This window comes from Malus domestica, chromosome 07, assembly GCF_042453785.1.
Source record: "Malus domestica chromosome 07, GDT2T_hap1".
Lineage (NCBI taxonomy): Eukaryota > Viridiplantae > Streptophyta > Magnoliopsida > Rosales > Rosaceae > Malus > Malus domestica.
The window spans coordinates 29,921,975-29,943,571 of record NC_091667.1 but is presented as its reverse complement, the minus strand read 5'-3'; the positions used below and the strand labels follow the sequence as shown (position 1 = coordinate 29,943,571).

General features: G+C 40.3%; 1 long non-coding RNA gene and 1 pseudogene across 1 annotated transcript; one reads left to right on the top strand and one right to left on the bottom strand.

Moving 5' to 3' along the window:
* LOC103422068 (probable LRR receptor-like serine/threonine-protein kinase At3g47570) overlaps positions 1–21,597 on the top strand; it is a 75,308-nt pseudogene that overhangs the window by 29,907 nt on the left and 23,804 nt on the right.
* LOC114823516 (uncharacterized) lies at positions 8,917–9,813 on the bottom strand. The gene is made up of 3 exons (XR_003771566.2): positions 9,729–9,813; positions 9,378–9,501; positions 8,917–9,131 (listed from the first exon to the last, which is right to left on the bottom strand). It is a non-coding gene; the product is annotated as an uncharacterized lncRNA (long non-coding RNA).

The following is a 21,597-nucleotide window of genomic DNA, read 5'->3' as shown; positions in this document are numbered from 1 at the left end:
ACTCAAGATAATACAATTAATTTAAGAAAATTAGATTGACAAGGTGCTAGAGTTCAACCTTTACCAACAACACTCCTACGTAGCTCTTCCAATTGCTTAAGTAATCGAAAACACATATGCTTTGAAGGTTGGGTTTTCCTTGTGTATGTTTTACTTGTGACATTCAAGTTAAAACGCATACCACTACATGCAATTTATCCATAACATTTGGATTAAATATAAACATAATGATTCATTAATCTTGATGAAAATCCCTTTGTTAAACCATGTAATCCCTAAGAGTATGATATTTACCTTAGGAGAAATTACAATCCTCAATCACAAGAAGCATAACCAATTTTAACGTGACATTCATTCAAAATTGCATCCAATGACTTTTCTAAGCATCCTAATGGTGATCAATCATCAAGACACATAGATAGTTTAATTTAGAGATTGAAAATATCAAAGCAAGCATGTAACAACACTTAAGTAATTGAAAGAGAAATCTACGAAATCATGTTGCAGCTCATGGCCTCACTCTAGCGAAAGGAAATTAGTTACACATAATTATTTGAATACATAAGAAATTATCCATGAAGAATCAAAGAAAGAGACAACCCTTTTTTACAAGGAGGTTATCTCTTGATGCTTTCCGATCCTCCTTCCATGTGGAGCTGCGGCTCCCTTATTTTTTTGCTATGTTACTCGCTGCTTCTTTTGCTCTCTGCCTTCTGCCTTTCTTCTCTGCCGTGCTCTCCCTCTCTGGTTCTCATCATTTCTCTCTACCTTCCCCTCTGTTGCTTGCCGTGTGTTGCCTTAAACAAAAGGCAATGATTTTTCAAAGCACCAAGGCCACAAGTGGAAGACCAACCAAACTCCACTTCATAGTGGGTACCCCATGATCTCCTATTTTCTACCATCTTTTCTTTCCCACATCCGTGTGTTTTCCTTGCCTTTAACCAAAAGCTTCTGTTTTTCTAATGCTACAAAGGCCAAATGAGTGGGATTGAAAACCCCATTGTCTGCCGAGTGATGATGACAAAGTAAAGCACAAAACAAGTGCTATTACTTTCTTATTCTTATTAGCCAAATGGAGTGGGCAGATTTGGCCATAATGTTTAGTAGACCAAAAGTCCTTAGATTTCAATGAATGAGATGTCCTTAGAAAGCTTGAAAGGTCAGCTTCAAAAGCTAAGAAGGAAGTTTCCTCAATTTAGGCTTTAATTATATACTTATCTCTTGTGCAACCTTCAGAGGTCCAAACTGCCTTGTCAGCACGGTGACCTGTCTTCATTCTTAAGCTGGGAACAATTGGCTGGGAATTTTGAGCTGAAAATTTGATATGATCATCTTCGATCTCTTGTGAATCAGCACCAACTGGAATCACTAAAAAATTCCAACGTTTGCATACTTTTCCACCAAACTCAATCTTGCTGCTCCTAGAAACACAAAATGGCAAAACTCATAAATACTCAAAACTTCCAACTAAACTAGACAAGAAAAAAAATAGAAAAAGGGGAAAATATATAGTATAAATATTGGTTCATCAGGGACCTAATTCGGACGCTAAAATTGGCTCCTTTCATTGCGTCAACTTACTGTTACATAAATATCCATAGTTTTATTTTGTAGCCTAGCTAAAATGGAGTTCTCAAGAAACTTTATTTTCGGGATTTTATTTAGATTTCAAATCCATTTCCAGGAAATTTTGCTAGATTTGTCTCCAAGGTGTGGGAACATGGCATATCCAGATTTGTCTGTAGGAAAATATCAATCAAATTCTTAGAGAAATTTATGAAGATATCAGTATAGTTTGTGTTGGGGAAAAACTTAGAGAACACAACTCAAGTGTTGGAGAGACAACATAAGTAAACAAATTACTTGTATTACACTCACAAAATATTACAACACTCAAAACTCTCAAAGACACTTTAGAATCAATGACACACACTCTTTCTAGAGATACATTCTAGACCACTCACACTCTTCACAAGACTACTCACTTACAAGGCTTCTCACTCTCTTACTTAGCTCTCTCTTCTTAGCTACTCTCTTGATTGGTTGATTGCTTACACCCATATTTATAGGTGAGGGCTTGGCATTCTACTATAGTTTCTAGTTCTTTCCACAAACTAGAACTAGTTTCTAGTTTCTAGTATATTCTACAAATCTCTAGCTTAGATAATTATAGAATAGCCAACCTACTTTGCATGCTAGAATTGTCTAGCATATTCAAGCATGTACCGGTCACCTCTACTATTACATGCTAGAATCTTCTAGAACAATTCCATGCATGTTTGAACTAGAACAATCTAGTTCCCTTATATCGACTCTGATGCTTCTTTATGCATCGCAGCTTCAACTGCTTCTTTTACTATAGTTGCGTTGGCGTATTTGGGATTTGGCTTCGGTATTCCCGTTGACCTCCTTAGTTGTGATCGTGGAGTTAATACTTCCACTTCACTATGTCTATCTTCTTCTGGTTGTTGGCACACGCCAGTTTGCCAAGGACTCTCAAGTACTTCTTGCTTGACATCGTCACCATCAAGCAAATCCTTGAGCTCATCTAGACTCGATTGGATTTGGGCAGATTGGTCTCCCATTTTCTCCTGTAATGTATCTTCAACCTCTCTCGAGTCAGCCAACACTTCATTTTCTGAGCACCACCAAGAAGATGCTTCATCGTCCCATTTTTCCTCCATAGCTAGATATGCTACGGCGTCCCAATCATCTTCAATTTTCTCCTTTGCGCTGGCGACATTACTCTCTGTGGACTTTTTGAACCAGCACTTCTTCACCATGTGGCCCTTCTTTCCACAATTGTAGCATTTTCCCTCAAACCTTTTATTATTCTAGGACTGACCACGGTTGCTGTGATATTTCGGAGCTCCCCCTGGCCGAGAACTCCCTCATTCTTGATGACCTTTTTCCTTGTCACCATTTCTTTTAGATCCACCATCAGCACACTGTTTAAAGCTGCCTTTACTTTTGGTGCAGAACGCTTCATCCTCACCTTTTAACGAGACCCCTCCCATTTGCTTTGCCAATACTTCTTGATCGGCAAGCAAATTCTCAAACTCAACAAGTGATGGTTGGGTCGACCATCCTTGTACATCGACAACGAAGCATCGATATTTGGGTCTCAATCCATGGATAATTATTCTTTTTATCCTGGATTCTACAATTGTAACACTAGGATCTAATTCAGAAATTTCACAGCAAATGGACTTTACCTTGTGGAAATATTGGGCAATCATCATGTTCCCTTGGGCCACCGATAACAGCTCATTCTCGAGAAGTTGCAGTCTTGTATCGTTCCTATTTGAAAAGAGTGTGACAAAGGTGTCCCACATTTCTTTTGGTGTCTTGGCCTTCTGTATGTGCTCCAACATGTCTTCTTGTGGTTTATAGGGCGAACATGGCCTTCCCTGCATTGATCTTCCACTTCCGCAGAGCGCCATTAGTGTCTTCTTCCGACTACGTAACTTCATTACCGCCGACGACATCCCAAAGATCTTGACCTTGTAGGTAAGACTCCATATATGTTGCCCATGTGCTATAATTTTTATTGTTCAGCTTCTTGATTCCTTCAACAACTTGAAGATCTCCCATCGTGTCGGCAGAACTTCGATAAGCCGAACAAGATTAGTCAACAATCTTGTAAAGTACTAAACTTCTCACAATTCTCAAAAGCTTCACTAGAGACGGTCCCTGATCGTACCGCTCTGATACCAATTATTGGGGAAAAACTTAGAGTACACAACTCTAACACAAGTGTTGGAGATACACTACAAGTAAACAAATTACTTGTATTACACTCACAAAATATTACAACACTCAAAACTCTCAAAGACACTTTAGAAGCAATGACACTCACTCCTTCTAGAGACAAACTCTTCACAAGACTACTCACTTACAAGGCTTCTCAGTCTCTTACTTAGCTCTCTCTCCTTGACTACTCTCTTGATTGGTTGATTGCTTACACCCATATTTATAGGTGAGGGCTTGGCATTCTACTAGTTTCTAGTTCTTTCTACAAACTATAACTAGTTTCTAGTTTCTAGTACATTATACAAATCTCTAGCTTAGATAATTCTAGAATAGCCAACCTACTTTGCATGCTAGAATTGTCTAGCATATTCAAGCATATACCGGTCACCTCTAATATTACATGCTAGAATCTTCTAGAACAATTCCATGCATGTTTGAACTAGAACAATCTAGTTCCCTTATATCGACTAATCTTAATGGGCTGGTGTTGATCTTTAACAGTTTGACAAATCAAAGCTAAAAACCGCGTTGATTCAATTTTCTTTCTATTGACTAACAAGGCTGTGATGGCTATTAATTCTCACGTCTTTGTGTCATCTAACAGTGACTTTCATCGCTTACTAATATTTAAAGGGGCGTTTGTTTACCCTCACTAATTATCACTGGACTAGACTGAACTAACTATTAGTCTAGTCCCGTGTTTGTTATTATGCGGGACTAACGTTAATGAGATTAGCCGAAAACGGTTCTGGGATGCTTCTTACCCATCTCCTTTGCACAAAAGCAATTCCAGTGTCATAAAAAGGCTCCAAAGGCTATACTCCCCCATGTAAATATATATATATATATATATATATATATATATATATATATTATTTGTGCCTGCACCATGATTTTTGTGAAGTCGCACATGAGAACCTAGCTACTTTTTGTCGTTATAACTTAAGAGTATGGAATGGGAAGCGAGGTGTCAACATATGTTTAACCATTGTGTTTATTTGGATTGGAAACCAATTTAATCCTAATTTTCCTTGATTTTTATATCTAAGTATCCAAGAAAAAAGCCACTTAGTACTACGATCAAGTGATATTCCTCTTTACTTGTAAGTGAAAGGTCTTAGTTTCGATTCTCGCAAAAGATATAAAAAAAGATACTTAGTACTAATGGTGTTACTCTATATTGATAAGTGAGATGTTTCAAATTCGAATATAAAAAAGGATGAGTTCACAACCAAATTTATTTTTCCAGCTCCTCAGTGTATATGTATCATTTTGTAAAAAAAAAAAAATATCAGAAAAAAAGTTATCAAATAGCACTTCTATAGTTGTGAAGTTATCAAATAGTACTTTTATAGTAGTGACTAGCAATAATGTCTGCGCTACACAACATATTTTGAAACCGTACACTCATTCCTAAATAATTTAGTAACCAATCAAAGCTGCTAAATCTACATGCTAAAAATAATTCTTAGGTTGCGTTCATATTATATTGAATTTACATTAAGAGCAATACAATAAACGAAGGGTAAATCTCAATTTACTATTCTCAAGTTTCGTGGTTTTCAATATTTAGTACATGAAGTTTTTTTCATTCTAGAGTCATACCTAAAGTGTTAATTTTGGGATAATCTCATACATCCGTTAGTCTGGCTGTTAAGTTTTCTGTTAACTAATGATGTGGCACCCACGTGGACAATGATTGGGCACCATGTGTCATTAAAAAAATTAAACTATTAAAATAATTAATTAAATAAAAGTAAAAAAAAAAATTCCCCAGATCTCCTTTGTCTTCCCCACCTCGACTCCCCTCCCTTCTCCCTCTGCACCTCTGCACATCCATCCTTCCCCCTCCCTCAAACTCCAACTCTGAAACACAGAATCCATGGAAGATCGGAGATTCTTGCGTTTTTTTTTCCCTTTCCCTCTACATAGGCCTAGTCTTCCTCTTCATTTGGTCCCACCTCCCTTACGCGCCGCTCGTACGTCTTCGACATCCTCGACTGCACAACAAACTCCACCTGGTGCTCCTCCAAAAACCTCATCCAATCCAAACCCCTTATCCCAACGCGCCGCCTCAAAGACCACAACTTCGACACCCCCCACCACCTTCTTGACCCCTTCACCATCCAAGAACTCAACGCCGTCTGCACCATCCTTAACTCCCACGCGCTCTTCACCTCCACCTCGTCATACGCGCTCCACTTTGTTGAGCTCCAGGAACCTGACAAGTCCATCGTCCTCGGATGGAAGCACGACGACCCTCTCTTCCATAGAAAGGCCTCTATCGTTACACGTGTCGACAACAAGTCGCTCGGGGTGGGGAAGACAAAAGGGATCTGAGGAAGGATGGATGTGCAGAGGTGCAGAGGGATCTGGGGATCTGGGGAGTGAGAGTGAGATCAGAGAGTGAGAGAGAGAGCGAAGAGTGAGGGTGAGAGCGGATGTGCAGACGTGCAGATGGAGAAGGGAAGGGGTCGGGGTGGGAAAGGGGATCTAGGGAATTTTTTTTTTTAACTTTTATTTAATTAATTATTTTAATAGTTTAATTTTTTTAATAACACGTGGTGCCCAGTCATTGTCCACGTGAGCGCCACGTCATTAGTTAATGGAAGACTTTTGACACACCCCGATCCTAAAACCAAGGCGTGCTGGCCGTCACGTGAGCGTGACGTAACCATAAGTGCGGTGTGGAAGCAGAAGCTAAAAGAATTACGAGGGAATTAAAACCAAATACTAGCAAATATTAACCGACTAACATGCTAGAGTGAAATAAGGTGTGAACACACACATAAACAGAGCATAAACACTAGTTGCAGTCAAGTAGGACCATAACTAGAATACAACACCCGCAGGTGAGTCCTACATTAAAGAAGTCTGTCAGAACTCCATAGAAATCCTTGTGGGCTATCGATGCTGCTAACTAGAACCTGGAGGGGCGAAAAACAAGATAGAGTGGGTCAGTAAAACCAAAGCTTTTCAAAAACATTTCGCCAAAAACAATTCTAACCCCTCACTGTAAAACCTGTATACTTTTCCCAGAAAATAACATAATAGTATAAAAATCTTCATATATCTCATCTCATCATTCTTTATCAAAATCTAGAAATCATGCCATGCTGTAAATGTCAAAATAGAATATGGATGCATCAATAAAGCAGGTGATATAATAAATCAACCAGAGACCCTAAAATTGGTCCTGTATGGTTAATTCTAAAGCTCAACATCCAAACCAGCCGGAGTCACAAACTATGACCTGTACGGCACTGCCGGAGTCACCACGGTGACCTGTACGGCACTACACTGCACATAAGTCGGAACTACCCGAAGTAGTCTGTACGACAAGAATGGTGTAAGAATACGCTCTAGTGCTTCTCTCATCAATCATCTGCGCGCATAATCTAAAGTCACCTACTAGTCGGAATCACCTCAGTGATCTGTACGACTAGCATGTCAGAACCCTCTCATGGTCTGTACGACATGCACCTACTTGGATCCAAGGTGAGTGTGCGGTGCGGTGAATACTATAAGCACTAATACCAAAGGTGCAGGTTATGAGCTCTCATCATAATCACATCATCAATGATTCATATACACAACATAAAACTCACCTGATACTCACCTGTGCGTCCACAGCACCATTTCACATATATATGCATCAATTATCCAATCATATAATTCATAATATGCATGCATGACATTTTAGAAACATATTATCATTTAAATCCAATTTCTGGGAAAATAGATAGCATATAGGTAAATACAGAAAAGTACTGCCCACTCACTGATAAGTCGAAGGGTCGTAACCCCTGTGACGTCCCTGGATACGCTCGTCCTCGGGATAGGTGTTACCTATATGCGAAACAACTATAAAAACGTTATTTAAAGCACATTACCAATAATTCGTAATAACTTCTCATACGGTGCTCAAATTGGGTATATAAATATACCACAGTGACCTATTCGACGTCACGGACGTCGAGGAATTTTTAGAAAAAATTTCTGATGTGGCACGGACACACGCGCGCCCACGCGCGTCTTCTTCCTTGCGAGCTCGCCGGACTGAACTTTCCGGTGGCGGGAAAAACTGGGCAATTTTCAATTGCCTTGTTCTCCCTCGTTTCTCAACCATTTTCTTCGAATTTTATATCAATTTGAATCCCTCAACATGTAGTTTTACAATATACTACTTTAAGGCTCTAAAAACAACTAAATCTCACCGGAAAGTTCCAAGCAAAACCGGCCAAAATCGAACCTAGTGATCCCGACGTCCAAAACCTTCAAACGAAGCACTCCGAGCTTCCTTGGGACCTCACTAAGCTCACTACGAGCTTGAAATTCCCTGAAATGCAACATATTACGATTGCATGAATAGTGACATAATATGAGGGTTCGGGTTTCACGTGATTTCGAAGGTTTCACTTCCTAAAACTAGCACCAAACGACTCAGGAGGTCGAAAGGATGAAGAATCATACCTTTTTAGCTTCGATCCGTGGAGTTTTGAAGGGTTTTGGTCTCGTCCGTACACTTCGAGAGTGAGAGAGAGAGGAAGCCGTGAGGGAGGAGAGAGAGAGAGACACGGGGAAAGAGAGAGCGAGTGAGTCTTGTGTGGTCCAACCAAAACAATCCAAAACCCAATTCCTTTAATCCCTAACCACACAAAACACAACCAATTTTAATCCCACATAAATATTTTTCCAAAATTTTAGGAGACTATACAATTAAACCAATAATGTGTCACACGTACCTTAGCCCCCGCTAAGGGTATTTTCGTCATTTCATATCAACGAGTATGAAATTCCGGGACGGACTGTGACAACTTTACAGCCAGACTAACGGATGTATGAGATTGTCCCAAAATTAACACTTTAGGTATGACTCTGGGACGAAAAAAGCTTCATGTACTAAATGTTGAAAACCATGAAGCTTTAGAGTAATAAACTGAGAGCATTGATATTAGGTATGACTCTGGGATTTCTAAAACTGTTCATATTCATAATTCTTTCAATTTGCATCTAAATTGTAATAAATTTAGACTGACAGCCTATGTTCAACAAATTCTGACCATCTTCAAACACAGAGAGGGAATCGGCATATCCCAAGATTCATTGATATTTACTATAAACACGGCTGAGCCATTAGGATGTAGAACATAGTGTGTACCCTCCAATATTTCGGTTGCCATTAGAAGCTGGTGCCCCTCGCACTCCTTGAACACTCTTACCAAAAGCTGCTAAAGATGAGTTGATTGAAAATGTGGCTTCACAATATAATTTGTACTATTTTTCTTGGCATATATGTTGAGTCGGTCAAATTGGGGATCCAGTAATTGGTTCGATTCGATTGTACAATACTATCCCAGCACTAATGACTCTACCATCTGCAAGATTGAAGAAATTATAATTTAGGACTTCACTGTAACCAATAGTTAACCACAGATACTTGACTGAAAGCATATCATAAAAGTGGTCCAAATTCATTCGCAACTCACTTATAAATGAAGGCTAAATATGCTGTGGATGTGGGTAAATGATAGATCAGAAACAAACAGAAGGTAACATATAAAATATGGTAATGTAATAAAGTAGTAAAGAGACTTAAAAAGAAAAGGCGTGCGGAACAGTACTTGAGAATGCTGGGCACCAACACCAGCAACAGCACCATTTGGTCCTCTTCCAAATAATGGGTACATTTATCTAGCCATCAGACATAATTTGATTTTGCAGTAGAATTGATGATGTGTCTATTGCCTGCAATAAACACCAGAACAGAATCCTTTAAAGAAAAATAGACCAACTGATCTAGAAAGATGATAAGAATCTTTCAGTTAGCATTTACATGGAAATAGTTTATGAGAATCCCAAATAATCTTTAGTGCCAGGACATCAACCACTGAATATAACATTGAAACTCCAGTATAAAAGTTTTCCATAGATTATAATAAAATTAAATAAAATTAAAAAAATATATATCAAACCTGCATTGAGAAGATAAAGGTCATAGCCTCTATAATAGGTCTCAAACAATAGTAAGCAACACCAACTCCAACTGCAAAATATTTTCCATATAAATGAGGTCAGTCAGCTACTAAGAACTTCTTTGTATCTTATTACAAATTCTTATATCTATTCAAATTTTAATATTCACTGAAAAAATTAAAGTTAAAGTCCTTACATAAGAATCTGAACTGAGGTCTAGATCATTGAATCACTATACAATGCATTAAATTCAAAGTTACAATTGAAACAAATACGAATCGAAAACTCTGTATTGGCAACGCAAATAGCTCAAATTTATCATTTACGAACATTGACCATACACTGACACTAATTTACAATAAGATAACCAAATGATTGATGAAAACAAAGAACATTGAATTGAACTACACAAAGAAATGGACAAATCGTAGCAGAGGATACCATCTGAATCTTCTTCGTCGTCATCGGAGAGAGGGAAATCAAGTCAAGCCTCCTGATGAATAGAGATATTCCTGACGAACGATAGAACTTGCTGGGTCACGTCAAGATCACTGCGGCTCACCCTGAAAGAAACAAAAAACTGATTGAAAGACGAAATAAAATCATAAAAAATGAAAGCACAAAACTTGATTTCTAAAAACAAAAAACTGGGTTGTGATAAATAAGATCGAGAGAGTAAGATCATTGCGGGTTCGAATTTCTCTCCCCGTAGTTTTAAGTAAATTTAGTGTAATTTTTCCATCTTCTGTCAAAAGAAAAAGAAATTAGCATTAATCCCATAAAATATTAAGAGTTTTTTAAACATCATAGAAAGCAAAGGTTAGAACTCAACCCACTTCTAGATTAGTACGAATAAGAAAGATTAAGCTTAATCTAGAGAGAGAAACACAAAGATCAAAACATCAAGCGTTTATTTTTGAAACACAAAGATCAAAACCTTAGGCATTTACTTCTGAAACAAAATAAATGAACAAAACCATCAGCATCAAGGAATGATTAGAGTTGATGGGTGCAATATGAATATAAGTTTCTGGAGAGAAACAACCAAATTTCACACTAGATCATATTTTTAGAGAGAGAGAGAGTTGGAAGTACTTTTCAACAACGGAGAGAACAAATTCAATCTAAATAGAAAAAATAGAAGCTTCACAGCACAATAACTAACCACAATCTTCTATTTTTCTAAGTGCAAATAGAAAAACAGAATCAAAGTATTCAACCCAAAATCTTCACATTAGCTCAAGAACTATATTGTTTCAGAGCTTTCCAATTTCCTAGCACGGAACAACAATTGAAAATCACGGTTCTGCGGGCTTTATACCTCAATAACAATAGCTTCAGCCCCCATCCTCCAGAATTTGGTTGTTTGTTCTGCTTGCAAAGACTACGCCTTGAAAACAACTCCTTCAGGGTCATATTCCATTCAACATATCAAGTTGCTCTAACCTCCAATATCTTGGCTTATTCGGCAACATTCTTAGTGGCGAACTTTTGTTAGGATGCCAGCATCACTTAGTTAGCCAAGTGTCAATTGTTGAGTTGGATTTCTTTAGCCTGGAACCAGCTAGATACGCTGAGATATGTGCAGATACAAAGGAAATGAATATTTGATTGTATTAGTGTTCTTGTTAGTATATCTTGCATTTGAGTAAAGGTTGAAGTGGGGTTCTATCATTGGTATCGAGCCAATCTTGATTCCTCAATCCCTTCTCTTTTGCCGATTGAATAGCGCGTCGACGAAGGAAGCCATGGAATTTCATAACCATCTTGCTGCGATTAACGACACTCTCAATGTGCTAATCCAATGATTTGACGCCATGGAAGCTCGTCAAGATTCTTCTGATGCTCGATTCGAGAAACTATACCACGATTTTGTGGACAAATGCGATATGGGTTCGCATCCGCCGTTCATCAAAATGGCATCTCCTATCTCTTTTGAGAAATCGAACCAAGTCGTTCTCAAGCTTCAATCCTTCCATGTGGAAAAAATTCATGCCAAAGAGAGTGTGAATCAATTCTCTCAATTTCATCAAAGTTACAAGCCCAAGACTCATCCTTGTTTAAGACCCATATTGAAGATATTCAAGAAAGTTCGCGACTACGGCAAACACGATGACAATGGTTCTGCAATATTTCGTTCCAATTCCAAATTTGAAGAAAGTTGTGGGTTTTTTCGGAAAGCTTTGGTTGTGGAGGACGAAAAAGTTTTCAATTTGTTCGACAGGGAAACTAAAGATTCTGTGAAAATTCCTCCATTACTTGATTCTAATCACAAGGCAGGCACCGCAAAGGAGTTGGTTTCTTTATTCAACAAGAAAGTTGAAGATTATATAGTAGCTTCTCCAGTTCTTGATTCTGATTGCAGGAAATCCAAGGTTCAAGTTTGTGTTCTGGGTTCTACATTTCGTAATGGCTTGGCTACTTCTTTTGGACATAAATTCATTCAGTTCGGGACGACACCTTCATCTATTCGTGAATCTAGTTGCAAGAACGACGTGGTCCAGGATTTCATTTTCACAATTCCTGTTTCTGATTATGGGTTTGTGAAAATTGATTCACCTACACCCCAGGTGTTTGATGAAAGGTCACACTCAATAGATTGTGATTTTCAGTTGGGCTATCATATGTCGATTTCTGACACCAGAGGAAAAGTTGAAACCATTTTGGTGCAAGATGATGCTTCTACTGGTGTTGTTCTTATTCTTCAATTCCGTTACCATAAAGGAATTCGTGATAAAGGTGGTGGTTTGGCAAAAAACAAGATTTGGAAAGACCATTCGAGAATATTCAGGAACAAGATTAGCACAATCCTTATATCTTCGTGTACAAAAGAATCTGAAAATGCTACTGCATATAACAAAGATGGAACTGTTTGTCTCTCTGAATTCAACTCAATGGATTTTCTGGCAATTTGTGAGTTGGGTTTTGTTCTTAATGCGAAAAAGAGGAATTTTTTGGAGGAAGCTGACCCCTTTATTGTACCTGCTGAGAAAACTCGTCCTGCTCTCAACGTGTTTGATGAAATTCCAGACTCAAATTGTTGTGTTGTTGTCAATTATGACATGTGCTATTGCAAGGGTATTCGCAATAAGGGTGGAGGCTCAAAATTCAAGTATATGGTTACTCTGAATATTCATTTTTCTTGTATGAATGCATCTAGAGATTCTATTGAATGTAGCCAAGATGGAATATTTGAGGTTGAAGGTGGAGAATTTTATAGTTCAAATATTCAATTGAGAGGGGCAGGGAAGAAGAAATTCCCAAATGTTAGGGATGATTATCTGGTTCATAGCTTTTACGGGCAGAAGAAACTAACATTTGAAAGGAATGTTCATGGATCTTTTGGTTTGCCAGATACTAGTCATTTACTTGAGGGTGGTATATTAATTGGTAGAAGAATGATGACAATGAGTGACCATGGTATTCTTTACCATCTTAGTAGCAAATATGATAAGCACATGAAATTGGATGCTGCCTTCACCGGTGCAATGCACATGCCAAAACTGGAGAATGGGTCTAGTGTTTTGGGTTTGTTATTGTTAACTCTCTGGAGAACTAATTTGATCTAGGAAGCTAGTACTACATTGTTGCCCATTGTAGAAGCTATATTTGCAATTCCACCTTGGATTGTAGTTGAGGCTTTACGTTTCATACTCATCTCAATTGGTAAAACAAATTGGATTATGGGAAATACTGTGTTGTACAAAACATGGGGGTTGCCAATTGAGAGGGCATATTCTTGTCAACCGATATGGCCGCTGGTATTAACACACAAATTTCCAAATAATACTACGAGCATGGTTGTTAATTTTGTGTTTACTGTTGTGATTGGTGCCTTGTTTGCTGAGAAAGAAGGGAAACAAATTCATAGGGTTGGTGTACAGGTGGACTTTCTATGTAGGTGCTCAGTTTATGTGAGTAGTGTCATTATGCATCTGGACTCTAGGTGTGGCAATGAGCATAATGCCTTGAGGTTTTTCTTGGACCTAGATTTGTGTGAAATTACTAAACCAAATATTTCTTGGAATTCTTTGCTTCCTGGATACTTTGAGAGTAGAGGTACAAGTCAGGCTGTTCAAGTGGGTATTGAAATGTATGGAGTAATGGTGTGCATAGTTGCATTGGGTACCCTTATGCATGCTGGAAATTCTGATTGTATGGTGAATATCATTGCTCAATTTTGGAGAGGGTGTAATGTGGAGTTAATGTTTTCAGCAATGAGCTTTTGGTGGAAGCACATACTTATGCTTTCATTAGTTCAGTACATATGTTGTTGCTCGTTTACAAAAACAACAACAACAAACAACAACAAAGTCTTTTTCCACTAAGTGGGGTCGGCTATATGAATCCTAGAACGCCATTGCGCTCGGTTTTGTGTCATGTCCTCCATTAGATCCAAGTACTCAAGTCTTTTCTTAGGGTCTCTTCCAAAGTTTTCCTAGGTCTTCCTCTACCCCTTCGGCCCTGAACCTCTGTCCCGTAGTCACATCTTCGAACCGGAGCGTCAGTAGGCCTTCTTTGCACATGTCCAAACCACCGGAACCGATTTCTCTCATATTTCCTTCAATTTCGGCTACTCCTACTTTACCTCGGATATCCTCATTCCCAATCTTATCCTTTCTCGTGTGCCCACACATCCCACGAAGCATCCTCATCTCCGCTACACCCATTTTGTGTACGTGTTGATGCTTCACCGCCCAACATTCTGTGCCATACAACATTGCTAGCCTTATTGCCGTCCTATAAAATTTTCCCTTGAGCTTCAGTGGCCTACAACGGTCACACAACACGCCGGATGCACTCTTACACTTCATCCATCCAGCTTGTATTCTATGGTTGAGATCTCCATCTAATTCTCCGTTCTCTTGCAAGATAGATCCTAGGTAGCAAAAACGGTCACTTTTTGTGATCTTCGCTAGATTGCTCCGGTCATTAGTGTGGATAAGTATATAAATGAATAGAGATAGGAAAGCAAACATAAGATGTACGTGGTTCACCCAGATTGGCTACGTCCACGGAATAGAGGAGTTTTCATTAATTGTGAAGGGTTTACACAAGTACATAGGTTCAAGCTCTCTTTTAGTGAGTACAAGTGAATGATTTAGTACAAATGACATTAGGAAATATTGTGGGAGAATGATCTCGTAATCACGAAACTTCTAAGTACCGGAGTGTGGTATCGTCTTGACTTGCCTTATCTGTCTCATATGTATCTTTAACTGGTGGAGATGCACAAGGTAATGTATCAATTTCACTTGAAGCTTACTTGTAGTTTCAGGCTTGGTCAAGCGCGATACAAACCATGTAGTAGGAGTCCCCCAAGTCGCCGAGCTAGGAGATCTGCTGAAAGAGGTGACAGACAAGGTAAGCAATCAGAGCTCCGGCTGATTGTTCACATTCTCCCTATCTTGCAGGCAGCATGAAGGATAAAGAGAAGAAAAATGAGAAGAGATGATATGGGATACTTTTGTTTTTGAAGAAGTAACTTTCCACAGGCTTATTCTTGAACTGGGCTGGAGGGTTTTCTGGTTTCCTCCAGAGTATAAGGCCGACTGAAGAATTTGAGGGTCAAAACAACTCCATCAAATCTAGAGTACGTTCGACCCTGCTGATATGGGATACTTTTTCTTTTGACAGAGTAGTGGATGTATCGGCACGTGTGCTGTTACGCTTGTCTCCACATGCTTCCTTGTATCCTTCTCACTTGCCCTATCTGTTCCTCAGGCAGATGCGGTATCTTCCCTGGAAGCATAAGATGTTGAAGATGAGTACTCGAGAGCAATGCCAGGTAAGTAATCAGGTAAGGGGTTCCAGGCAGTCAGTTCCTGGCTGGAAGCTTGATTCCAAGTGCTGACTGATTGCTCTCTTTCTCCTTGTCCTGCAGGTAAGAACAAGGCCAAAGGAAAAGACAGGGAAAAAGCATGATATGGGATACTCTTGCTTTTAACCCTGATGATATGAGATATTCTTGCTCTAGTATAGTTTGTTTGCAGAGGTATTATCGGGGGGAAAGAAAGCTGAATATTTTGAAAGGCTTCGTTGGGAGTGCCCTCTCAGATATGAGGAAGGGTTGAGCATTTTTGCAGGTCTGCCTGTCCGTTGGGGATGGAGGTCGACATATATAGGAGTCTCCCTAACATCAAGTAGTAATGCTATTCCTTTACCCTGCTTGGTCATAGCACGGTAGTGGGAGCTGCAAGCTTCACATGTTTTAACTTTGTCAGAGCACTTTGAAAAAGTGGTATGTGGTATCTGGAAAGTTGATGTTGCGTGTGAAGATTACAGACAAGCTTTATCCAAGGAGATCCAGCTCTTGAAGTTGGGAAAGTGGTGTCTCTTCGGTTTTCGAACAAGCAATCCTGTCGGGGATCTGGCTCTCGAGATTCGGAGAACGATGCCTCTTCGATTTTTGAGAAAGCAATCTTGCTGGGGGTCTGGCTCTCAAGATTCGGAGAGCGGTGTCTCTTCGATTTTTGAGAAAGTAATCATGTTGGGAGTCTGGCTCTCGAGATTCGGAGGGCGGTGCCTCTTCAATTTTGGAGCAAGCAATCTTGTTGGGAGTGTTTTCTCAAATGTGAGTAAAGGTTGGGCATGTTTGCTAGTCTACCTTGCCACGACGCACAGATGTTGACACACAGGGACTTTCCAATTATCCAGCAGTGGTACTGTTCCTTTACCCTCTCTTCGATTTTTGAGAAAGTAATCATGTTGGGAGTCTGGCTCTTGAGATTCGGAGGGCGGTGCCTCTTCGATTTTGGAGCAAGCAATCTTGTTGGGAGTGTTTTCTCGAATGTGAGTAAAGGTTGGGCATGTTTGCTAATCTACCTTGCCATGAAGCACAGAGGTTGACACACAGGGACTTTCTAATTATCCAGCAGTGGTACTGTTCATTTACCCTCTCTTCGATTTTTGAGAAAGTAATCATGTTGGGAGTCTGGCTCTCGAGATTCGGAGGGGGGTGCCTCTTCGATTTTGGAGCAAGCAATCTTGTTGGGAGTGTTTTCTCGAATGTGAGTAAAGGTTGGGCATGTTTGCTAGTCTACCTTGCCACGAAGCACAGAGGTTGACACACAGGGACTTTCCAATTATCCAGCAGTGGTACTGTTCCTTTACCCTTGTGGATAATAATATGGTAGCTAGACCTTCAAAATTTATGTGTCTAAACTTTGTTAGTGCTGTTTCTTTGCTATTCTTTTACCCTTCTTGGTCAGAGCGATGTAGTGGGAGCTGCAAGCTTCACGTGTCTCAACTTTGTCAGAGAACTTTGGCAAAGTTATCTGTGGTACCCATGAGCTACTGTTGCGTGTGAGAGGTAGGTGATTGAACAGTACGATTCATGTGCTTTCTACTTCACCAGAAATCTTCGACAGAATGCCCATAATTTCCACAAAGCTGAGTGTGCGTGTGACAGGTGCTGACAAGGCTGGAAAAGTAGGTGCCTTTTCAATTTCTGAGATAGGCCCTCGTGGCCTCTGAGCAGCCCAGCTTTTGAGAAAGCAAGCCTCTTCGATTTCTGAGATCGGCCTTCGTGGTCTTTGAGCAGCCCAGCTTTTGAGAAAGCAAACACCTCTTCGATTTCTGAGATCGACCCTCGTGGTCTCTGAGCAGCCCAGCTTTTGAGAAAGCAAACGCCTCTTCGATTTCTGAGCAGGCGCCTCTTCGATTTCTGAAGCTTCTTCGAGTGCAGATTTTTATAGGGGCTGGCATTAAGTTCCAAAGCACACTTGAATCTCCACCAGTAGAAGCTCCATTCTTGCACTTCTAAGATCTTGATTTGTCCGACCTCTTCTCTCTTCAACACCTTTGAAAATGTCTGGCCCTTCCGACCGTCGTTTTGACTTGAACCTTGTTGAAGAGGCAGCCCCGCCTTCTCCAGACAACATATGGCGCCCATCCTTCGTCTCCCCTACTGGTCCTCTTACCGTTGGGGATTCCGTGATGAAGAATGATATGACCGCTGCGGTGGTGGCCAGGAACCTTCTCACTCCCAAAGATAACAGACTACTTTCCAAACGGTCTGATGAGTTGGCTGTTAAGGATTCTCTGGCTCTCAGTGTTCAGTGTGCAGGTTCTAATATGGCCAAACGCCTATTTGCTCGAACCCGCCAAGTTGAATCATTGGCGGCTGAAGTGATAAGTCTCAAACAGGAGATTAGAGGGCTCAAGCATGAGAATAAACAGTTGCACCGGCTCGTACATGACTATGCTACAAACATGAAGAGGAAGCTTGACCAGATGAAGGAATCTGATGGTCAGGTTTTACTTGATCATCAGAGATTTGTGGGTTTGTTCCAAAGACATTTATTGCCTTCGTCTTCTGGGGCTGTACCGTGTAATGAAGCTCCAAATGATCAACCTATGATGCCTCCTCCTTTTAGGGTTCTGTCCAGTACTAAGGCTCCGAATGATCCCCCTCCGGTGCCTTCTCTTTCTGGGGCTCTACCGACTGCTGAGACTTCTCCTAAGCAACCTTTGTGAAGGCTCCCTCTTGTTTGTTTATTTTGACTCATGTATATGTACATATTTGTAACTTATCGGGGATATCAATAAATAAGCTTTCCTTCATTTCAACGTATTGTGTTAAATACACCAAAGTCTTCTTCGCTAAGTTCTTTGAATTTTCTTTTGTTGAAGCTTGTATGTTGAAGCTTTGTGAGTGGAGCATGTAGGTTGAGGTAGTGTTCCCTTAATTTCCCGAGTGAGGAAAACTTCTCGGTTGGAGACTTGGCAAATCCAAGTCACTGAGTGGGATCGGGTATATGAATCTTAGAACGCCATTGTGCTATGTCCTGTGTCATGTCCTCCGTTAGATCCAAGTACTCTAAGTCTTTTCTTAGGGTCTCTTCCAAAGTTTTCCTAGGTCTTCCTCTACCCCTTCGGCCCTGAACCTCTGTCTCATAGTCGCATCTTCTAATCGGAGCGTCAGTAAGCCTTCTTTGCACATGTCCAAACCACCGTAACCGATTTTCTCTCATATTTCCTTCAATTTCGGCTACTCCTACTTTACCCCGGATATCCTCATTCCTAATCTTATCATTTCTCGTGTGCCCACACATCCAACGAAGCATCCTCATCTCCGTTACACCCATTTTGTGTACGTGTTGATGCTTCACTGCCCAACATTCTGTGCCATACAGCATCGCCGGCCTTATTGCCGTCCTATAAAATTTTCCCTTGAGCTTCAGTGGCATACGGCGGTCACACAACACGCCGGATGCACTCTTCCACTTCATCCATCCAGCTTGTATTCTATGGTTGAGATCTCCATCTAATTCTCCGTTCTTTTGCAAGATAGATCCTAGGTAACGAAAACGGTCGCTCTTTGGTATTTCTTGATCTCCGATCCTCACCCCTAACTTGTTTTGGCCTCCATTTGCACTGAACTTGCACTCCATATATTCTGTCTTTGATCGGCTTAGGCGAAGACCTTTAGATTCCAACACTTCTCTCCAAAGGTTAAGCTTTGCATTTACCCCTTCCTGAGTTTCATCTATCAACACTATATCGTCTGCGAAAAGCATACACCAAGGAATATCATCTTGAATATGTCCTGTTAACTCATCCATTACCAACGCAAAAATGTAAGGACTTAAGGATGAGCCTTGATGTAATCCTACAGTTATGGGAAAGCTTTCGGTTTGTCCTTCATGAGTTCTTACGGCAGTCTTTGCTCCTTCATACATATCCTTTATAGCTTGGATATATGCTACTCGTACTCCTTTCTTCTCTAAAATCCTCCAAAGAATGTCTCTTGGGACCCTATCATACGCTTTTTCCAAATCTATAAAGACCATGTGTAAATCCTTTTTCCCATCTCTATATCTTTCCATCAATCTTCGTAAGAGATAGATTGCCTCCATGGTTGAGCGCCCTGGCATGAACCCGAATTGGTTGTCCGAAACCCGTGTCTCTTGCCTTAATCTATGCTCAATGACTCTCTCCCAGAGCTTCATTGTATGACTCATTAGATTAATACCCCTATAGTTCATGCAATTTTGTATGTCGCCCTTATTCTTGTAGATAGGCACCAAAGTGCTCGTTCGCCACTCATTTGGCATCTTCTTCGTTTTCAAAATCCTATTGAAAAGGTCCGTGAGCCATGTTATACCTGTCTCTCCCTAAACTTTCCACACTTCGATTGGTATATCGTCTGGGCCTACTGCTTTTCTATGCTTCATCTTCTTCAAAGCTACAACCACTTCTTCCTTCCGGATTCGACGATAAAAATAGTAGTTTCTACACTCTTCTGAGTTACTCAACTCCCCTAAAGAAGCACTCATTTCATGTCCTTCATTGAAAAGATTATGAAAATAACCTTTCCATCTGTCTTTAACCGCGTTCTCTGTAGCAAGAACCTTTCCATCCTCATCCTTGATGCACCTCACTTGGTTTAGGTCCCTTGTCTTCTTTTCCCTTGCTCTAGCTAGTTTATAGATATCCAACTCTCATTCTTTGGTATCCAGTCGCTTATACATATCGTCATAAGCCGCTAACTTAGCTTCTCTCACAGCTTTCTTCGCCTCTTGCTTCGCTTTTCTATACCTTTCACCATTTCATCAGTCTTATCCTTGTATAAGGCTTTACAACATTCCTTCTTAGCTTTCACCTTTGTTTGTACCTCCTCATTCCACCACCAAGATTCCTTTTGGTGTGGGGCAAAGCCCTTAGACTCACCTAATACCTCTTTTGCTACTTTTCGGATACAACTAGCCATGGAATCCCACATTTGGTTAGATTCCCCCTCTCTATCCCACACACACTGGGTGATTACTTTCTCTTTGAAAATGGTTTGTTTTTCTTCTTTTAGATTCCACCATCTAGTCCTTGGGCACTTCCAAGTCTTGTTCTTTTTTCTCACTCTTTTGATATGTACATCCATCACCAACAAGCGATGTTGATTAGCCACGCTCTCTCCTGGTATAACTTTGCAATCCTTACAAGTTATACGATCCCCTTTCCTCATTAGAAGAAAATCTATTTGTGTTTTTGACGACCCACTCTTGTAGGTGATCACATGTTCTTCTCTCTTCTTAAAGAAGGTGTTGGCTAAGAAGAGATCATATGCCATTGCAAAATCCAAGATAGCTTCCCCATCCTCGTTTCTCTCCCCAAAACCATGGCCACCATGAAAACCTCCATAGTTGCCTGTCTCCCTGCCCACGTGTCCATTTAAATCTCCTTCTATAAATAACTTCTCCGTCTGAGCAATTCCTTGCACCAAGTCTCCAAGGTCTTCCCAAAATTTCTCCTTCAAACTCGTATCCAACCCTACTTGAGGTGCGTACGCACTAATCACATTGATAAGTTCTTGTCCTATTACAATTTTAATTGCCATGATTCTATCTCCTACCCTCTTGACATCTACAACATCTTGTGTCAAGGTCTTGTCCACGATGATGCCAACACCGTTTCTCGTTCTATTTGTGCCCGAATACCATAGTTTAAACCCTGAGTTTTCTAGATCCTTTGCCTTACGACCAACCCACTTAGTTTCTTGTAGGCACATAATATTTATCCTTCTCCTCACCATAACTTCCACTACTTCCATAGATTTTCCCGTTAAGGTTCCTATATTCCACGTTCCTAAACGCATTTTGCTCTCTTGAACTCTACCCTTCTGTCCTAGCTTCTTCACCCTGCCCCGTCTAATAGGATCAAAGTACTTCTTTTGTGTGTCTCGTGTAAAGTTGATAGGAGCATATGCTCCCAAACAACTTTGAGTGGAGTCGTTCGAAAAGAAGTTTCTATGGCCCCCTTGCTCATTTAACACTGCATCCGGGTGCCGATGGAGATACAGCGACCCTTGCTCACTTATCACTGTGCTCGGCCCACACAGCGCGCCACTTATGGGTGACGCCCTAGCTTTAG